General features: G+C 45.6%; 1 pseudogene; it reads right to left on the bottom strand.

The window, feature by feature from the left end:
- Window positions 1-852: 852 nt before the first annotated feature.
- Window positions 853-971, bottom strand: LOC136654831 (5S ribosomal RNA; annotated as a pseudogene).
- Window positions 972-7,418: the final 6,447 nt, after the last annotated feature.

The raw sequence follows: 7,418 nt of genomic DNA, 5'->3' as shown, positions 1-7,418 counted from the left end.
GGTGATGTGCCTTGACAATCTGAGTGCCTTCTCAGGCCCAAATCCTAACCAACTTTCCAGCACCGGCATAGCTGTGCCAATGGAATGTGTGATGCATCTTGCAGTTGGGTGGTAGTCACAGTGGCCTCCTCTGTGTAAGGAGGGAATCTGTGTAAGTAAGGGAATGTTTGCTCCTAATCTTGGAGCTGCATTGTCCTTATGTCAGTGCTGGAAAATGGGCTAGGATTGCACCCTCAGTGTGCTATGAGATGAAAAAGTCTGAAAGTTGGTGCACCTTGGCCTAAAAGAGAGCATTCAAACTTTTTCATCTCATAGCACACTGAAGTCCAATTTTGTTCAATGGGGCTTACTCTCAGGAAAGTGTGCTTAGGATTGCAACCTGAGGGCCCAATCCTATCCGATTTTCCAGGGCCAGAGTAGCTATGCCAATGGAATGTGAACTGCATCCTACAGTGGGGAGACAGTCACAGAGGCCTCCTCAAGGTATGGGAACATTTGTTACCTTATCTTGGGGCTGTATTGTGGCTGCACTGGTGCTGGAAAATTGGATAGAATTGGGCCCTAAGTCACTTTCGTATTCAGTGCCAAAGCCCTAAACATTATGTGCTGAAATGCATTCATGTAACTCTGCCAGGGTGATTTTTGGATTGTGGAGACCTGTTTGGCCCCTTTCATTTCTGACTATTTCATGTTTCAGAGGGAGTTTTGCTGGTTCCATTTCCTATAGGTTCCCGCCCCCCTTTGTTGAAAACTATGTTATCTCATAGAATGAGATAACAAAAGAACAATAGGAGGTACACTGACTTTCCCAGTAATGGTTGGCAACCTTCAGTCTCGAAAGACTATGGTATAAGCCTACAGCACCCGGTATTCCCAAGCGGTCTCCCATCCAAGTACTAACCAGGCCTGACCCTGCTTAGCTTCCAAGATCAGACGAAATTGGGCATGTGCAGGGCAACAATAATGCATGAGCTTTATTTCTTCAACAGACCAGGATTGTGTCATTTAGATTATGCACACTGACGAATGCAGCAGGAAGAGGAGGGTTGTTGGTTTTTTTGCTATGTTCCCCAACAATGTTCATCTAAGAGGCACACTTGGGACAAGAGGCAGGCACCTTATGAAGTCATCAAATGGTTAATTCTCCTTTTTGTTTGGGGAGGCAAAAAGACGAGGAGAAGGAAGCTCCCCAAGGGCTTATGCTGCATCTTGGTATTTATTGAACTTTAAGCTCCAACCAACAGGCTGGTTAATAACAATTCATGCAGCTGCCAATCTTTTTGACCAGTGCCATCAATATTTCACACTGCCAAAGAACAACAATTAAGAGCCGAGATCCGAAGAAGTGCTCAGGGAAAAAGTATTTCTAACACCACAACAAGTCCAGCAGCAGAGAACCAACATTTTCCAATAAGCGCTAAGAAAGTGTCACTCGGCAGGCCTGTATCTTTTCCCGGCGTGTGTGTTCTTTTTGGTGTGAAGGATCACAACACATTATTGTCCATACAATCATGAGTCACATAATTTTATCGGTTTCACGATGCTTTCTATAACATGAGACACTGTATGAATATAGGATGCCATGACTGAGTTGTATATGCAACACTGTGGAAGAAAAGATGCAGAATACAGTTTTTACACTGCCAGATTGCCCTTGTCTTTTTATTGTAGCAGCTGCATGTACTAAGAAGCTGTGGTTGGCATAATGTTCCCAAGGTGTGTTGACATGACAAAATGGACACATGCCCAATCATCACCCATCCCGTGGGCAGTGGCGTCACTAGGGTTTGAATCACCTGGTGTGGGAGGCCAGCCCATCTCTCCCATGATGGAACTTCCATGGTGTCACCTTCCCTGTGCACATCACCCAGTGTGGCCTGCACCCCCTAGCAACACCACTGCCCATAGGTGTACATTACTTTTTTCACTGTGTAGGTGTAGGTAATTATCATCTGCAAATAGGTCTAGAACAGTTATTTTCAACCAGTATGCTGTGTCACATCGGTGTGCTGCAAACAGTCCAAAGGTGTGCTGCAGGAGGTTTGGGGGAAGATCATTTATTAGTAGGGCCGTTGAGGGATGTGAGCCCCCAGCTGGCAGTGCTCTGTGCTTTGTCAATTGCCAAAAAGCGGATGATGCATCTTGACAATTATAGCACCCTATCAGTGTGCCATGAAATGAAAAAGGTTGAATATTGCTGGTCTAGAGCAGGGGCGTCAAACCCCTGCCCATTTGCAGCCCTCAGAGACCCCCAATCTGGCCCGCAGGGAGCTCCCAGCCCCTGCCAGAGACTTGCTGGAGCATGCGCTGTCCTGCAATTGTCCGACACAAGCTGCAGGTCAAGTTTGCGCAAGGTCTTTTATAGTCTCTCTCTCTCTCTCTCTCTCACTCATTCTTCTCTCTTTCCTCAATAGGTCCACTCAGACCTACCCAATACAACTCCCAACACATTTGCTGGCAGAAATCTATTGCACTGAAGTAGGCATGTTGTTCCCAGGCTGGAGGCTACAGATCTCACAGAGGCTACTGCTGCAGAGATCCACCCCCCACCCTATCCCTGGCTCAATCCTCAGCCAAATCCCCACCCTGATCTCTCCCTGCTGTCACCTTACTTACTCCAATGGCTGGTCTGCAGCCTGCCAGTGTCAGCGTAGGGCCTACTGACTCCTGTGCCCCCAGCAGCAAGCTGCAGAATGGCGGACCTGCTACCATGCCAGCGGTCTGCAAGGTACACTAGCAGTCATAGCAGTTTGCTAGTGTATTTCACAGTTAGGACTGGCTAACTCATGCGTGGTTCAGTAGAATTGAGGCTGGTCTCCACAGTGTAGAAGGAAGTCAAATGGGATCCCTAACAAAGCAATTTTTTGATATGCCAAATGCTGGGAGTCAAGTCACAGTCATAAGAATGTTTTCACATCTTTCTAGCTCGATTTTGTGACACCTACATACCTTCATTTTAATAACAAAATTTGTTTTTTTAAGAGAAGCTTTGTTTCAGAAAATTACCGAGAAACATTCAGAGGCAAATGATTGATGAAAGCTAATATTAATTAGCCACGCCCAGTGAAAGTCTGGTCTCCCAAACCACAGGACTGCTCCTGGTCTGTAATGAAGCCATGTTTGAAAACAGTAGGCAGTCCATTGCAAAATTCAACACAGAATTCCAGGCATCTGAGGGATCACTACTTTGATTTGGGTTTTACCTAATCACATTGGGTGTTGCACATCTGCAAGAGGGATCTGAAGGCCTTAGGAGTGGACCTCAACAGGTGGGAAACCCTGGCCTCTGAGCGGCCCGCTTGGAGGCAGGCTGTGCAACATGGCCTTTCCCAGTTTGAAGAGACACTTGGCCAACAGTCTGAGGCAAAGAGGCAAAGAAGGAAGGCCCATAGCCAGGGAGACAGACCAGGGACAGACTGCACTTGCTCCCTGTGTGGAAGGGATTGTCACTCCCGAATCGGCCTTTTCAGCCACACTAGACGCTGTTCCAGAACCACCATTCAGAGCGCGATACCATAGTCTTTCGAGACTGAAGGCTGCCAACTAACTACTTAAAGGAAAGAAGGAATTGGAGTCATAGACAGAGAAGATTAGAAGTTAGGTGGTGGAAGCCCCCATCAAGTGATGTAGACCTGAGACTCGCTGCCAAGTTGGACTTAAGTCCTGTAGATCACTGACTGAGACTTGACTTGGGACAGAGAGACAGTGACTTGCAACTCAAGGACTCAGGACTCGAAGTCATTTTTGTATCTGAGTCTCTCCCTCTCCCCCCCTCTCTCTGTGAGTGCGTGTTTTGCAGTTGCTTCTGCATTGTACCTCAAGACCTCCTAGACAACCTGAAAGTGTGCACAATCACCTGGGCAAGGTGGGAAGTGCCTGCCACCTTGCCCAGGTGATCATACTCCTTCCAATGGCTCCAGGCTGCCTTGGAGCCCCCCAAGCACTTTGATCGCTGCTGATCAGCTGGGCGGCAGGGAACAGGCACCCAGAAATGCCTGCTATCAGGGGATGTTTACAACTCCCACACGCACAAACATCCCATCACTACCTCCTTTCTTTTTTTAATGACTGGATACTGTAGAGCAGCCATTTTCAACCACTGTGCCATGGCACACTGGTGGGCCATGAATGGTTTGCAGGTGTGCTGCAGGAATTTGGGGGAAAAGTCAGTTATTAGTAGAGTCTTTAGGCAATATAAGCCCTCCACCAGCAGCATGGCGTGCCTTGTCTATTGCCAAAAAAAACTGATGGTGTGCTTTAACAGTGTGCTGTGAGATCTAAAAATCACTGCTGTGACTCAACTCAAGTTGACTTGAGTGACTCAACTCAAGAATTAGAGCAAGGACTTGACTTGAGACTTGGGGTTAGGGACCTGAATACATCACTGCCCCCAGTCAGTACAGAATGCTGTTGTGAAAAAAAGGAGAAAAGAATGCTAATTTGAGAGATGAAAGCTACTTCAACATCTTTTGAGAAAATTAACATGGAGCAGCGTGGTGCAAGAGGCATTCACATGGCTATCTCCCCACATATTCAGTAAATGCATGAAAAGGAAACAGGATTACCTCTGCCAGGCCTGCCATCTCAACAATAGATGCCAATTCTGGCCATGCCTTGTGGTGATCTCTGTAGTAATCACACATGCTCTGTGGTGATCACACATTCAGCAACCATGAGAAGGGGTCCCCATGTGCATTCATTCAACAAAGAAGCCCAGCATTTGATAACAGGGTGACTTACAATGCAATCAGATGCATGTTTACTTAGAAATAAGTCCCCCTGTGTTCCTTGTTAGTCCCAGGTAACTATGTACAGAATTGGAACCTAAGGCACTACACTTTCACTTTACAGCCTCCAGACTCACCGTTAGCTGAGAAAAATGCCCCCCTCCCCAACAACTGCACCAAATATTTTTATGCAGCAATGTTCTCGTACAATTCAAATTCAATGCTGTTTTCACAAAGCCGAGTGCCCTTCTCCTAGGAGAAGCATTAGCAGGATAAACCAATTCTCATTAATTTATACTTACACAGAGGCCTCTCCTCCGGATGACCCTTTGGCTGCGGAATATGGTAGTTAAGTTAGAACACGCTGTTAAAAATATTGGTCTATTTCGGCCGTTAGCAATCGCGGTCCAACATATTGCTCAGCATGAGAACGAAATGATAAAGATAAGGCAGTTAATAATTGAGAAGATGTGCGACTGTATTGCGTATTATTAAAATGAGCACCGGGCAATGATTCTGAATACATATTCCTAATTATTGTTATTGTTATTTTTTTGCTGGACCCACAAGGAAGCAGAGAACTGATGACAAAAATGAAACGGAAGACAATTCTTTATACTGCCCGTAATTCCCCACAGATCTCACAACTGGCAACTTGTGAGTGTTTCACATTGGAAATGCTGAGGTCTGATTTCTTCCTGATTTTATTTCCATTTACCTGGAGAACTAATGGTGTTCCTTTAGAGTTTCAAGCCTGCAGTAATCAGCTCCTATTGTACGAGCACAAGCCCATTGTTTTAAATGTCTGGATTTTTACCCATTCATTTTGCATGGCCAACGTATACACGGGAGGAAGGAGATAAATGTCTATTGGAAAGACCTTGGGGATTGCGGTGCATTTCTGGGCTTCCTCATTCAGTGACGGTTGTGCTTTGCCTTCTAGAGGAAAGCATTTGTTACTCCTTTGTGTGCCACTGAGTTCATTTTGCTTCCCAATGCTAGAGGTGCAAACACTCATGAATGGACAAACAGAATGGATAGAATGCACCTATCTAAATACACTCCACATATTTAGCTATCTGTAGCCATCTACTTATGGGAAGGAAGGGAATGTTCTGCATGCATGTATATATGGAACAGGGTAGGGTGGGAGGGAAAGGGAAGTGATGAGGTGGAGGATGGCAGATCAGGCCTGGGAGGTGACAAGTTTGGTGGTGGTGGTGTCTGTCACTCCCAAAACCCCTTCCCTGGATGATCTGCCTGCATGGGTCAACTCGAACTTGTGCCAGCAATTTCTCTGGTGGTGGTGGTGCCTGTCAAACCCCAAACCCCTTCCCTGGATGATCTGCCTGCATGGGTCAACTCGAACTTGTGCCAGCAATTTCTCTGGTGGTGGTGGTGCCTGTCAAACCCCAAACCCCTTCCCTGGCATGATCTGCCTGTATGGGTCAACTCGGACTTGTGCCAGCAATATGTCTGCTGCAGGTCCAAGATGACCCACAGAGACTGCTGGGGATGACGCCAGGTCAAGGGGCAAATGTCAAATTACCTGAGGAGACCTCCAACAGCCAGAACTCTCCCACAAGATGCAATGGAGGCCGCATTAGCAGTTAGGTAGGATTGGGCTGTAAAGCCTGATCTCAGTTTCGAAGAAAGGTAACTCAGGATTTGTTGAGCTCTGAAATCTTCTGTTTCTGTACGGCTTCATTCCCTACACATGTAAGAGCCAGATTTCAAAAGAGGCAGCCTTGCAGAAACATAGTTTTCTCATTTCTTATTCCTACAGACGAACGTGCCCTTCATTAAAATCTTGGTAAAGAAAACTCCAACAATTTTTATGAGTCATTGATGTTAGCTTTTTTCTTCTTTTTCAAGTCACTTACATTGCCATCTATTATGTCTTCTTAGAGCTCTCAAGGGAATGGGCAATGGTTTAATTATGTTATCAAATTTTAATAACGAATTTCTTGAGCTTGCAACAATATGTTATGCAATGAAATGATTCTTTTATTTGAGCCTCCAGCTGCCGTCAGTGTTCCATCATGATCAAAGGGTTCAGCATCCGCGAGAGTGGTGCAATCCTGTCAACCATTTTGGTAATTTGAAAATGTCAGTTATGATCTGAGTGGAAGTAGGGCTAAATGCACCATCATTGGAAGGGATGCAATTCTGAGCAGGGGTCTTTCAAACTATGGCCCGGGGGCCATATCCAGCCCACTACAAGATTTTATCAGGCCCACAGCAACTGAAAATACTTTTTTTCCCAACCACATGGTCAGAAAGTTAACATGCGCAGTTCTGTCAGCCACATTCCTTTCCATACGGCTAGAGTGGTATCAGCCTGGCTAACTGTCATTTTCAATCACCTGGGCCATATGCTTTAAGACCCTCAAAGCATAATTATTCAATGCTAAACCTCACCTCTGCCAGTAAAACAAATCGAGTTTCTGCATGTTGACTTTTCAACAATGCCGTAAAATGATTGTGGTGAGGAAATAATGTCATTTTTGCACATGAATAAACAAATTTCTGGGTTTTTTATATAGGGATGAATCACTCACTCATCCCTATATAAAGCTGATTTTTTTCAGCCCATGAAAAAGTGTATAACATGCACATTTGCAAATCCCTAAATAGGGCTTGTCTCAGCATGCAGTGGGTCCCTGTATTGCCATGCCGTGCTTGTAGGGC

The sequence above is a fragment of the Tiliqua scincoides genome, chromosome 5 (genome assembly GCF_035046505.1).
Source record: "Tiliqua scincoides isolate rTilSci1 chromosome 5, rTilSci1.hap2, whole genome shotgun sequence".
NCBI lineage: Eukaryota > Metazoa > Chordata > Lepidosauria > Squamata > Scincidae > Tiliqua > Tiliqua scincoides.
This window is presented reverse-complemented; position numbering and strand designations above follow the sequence as displayed.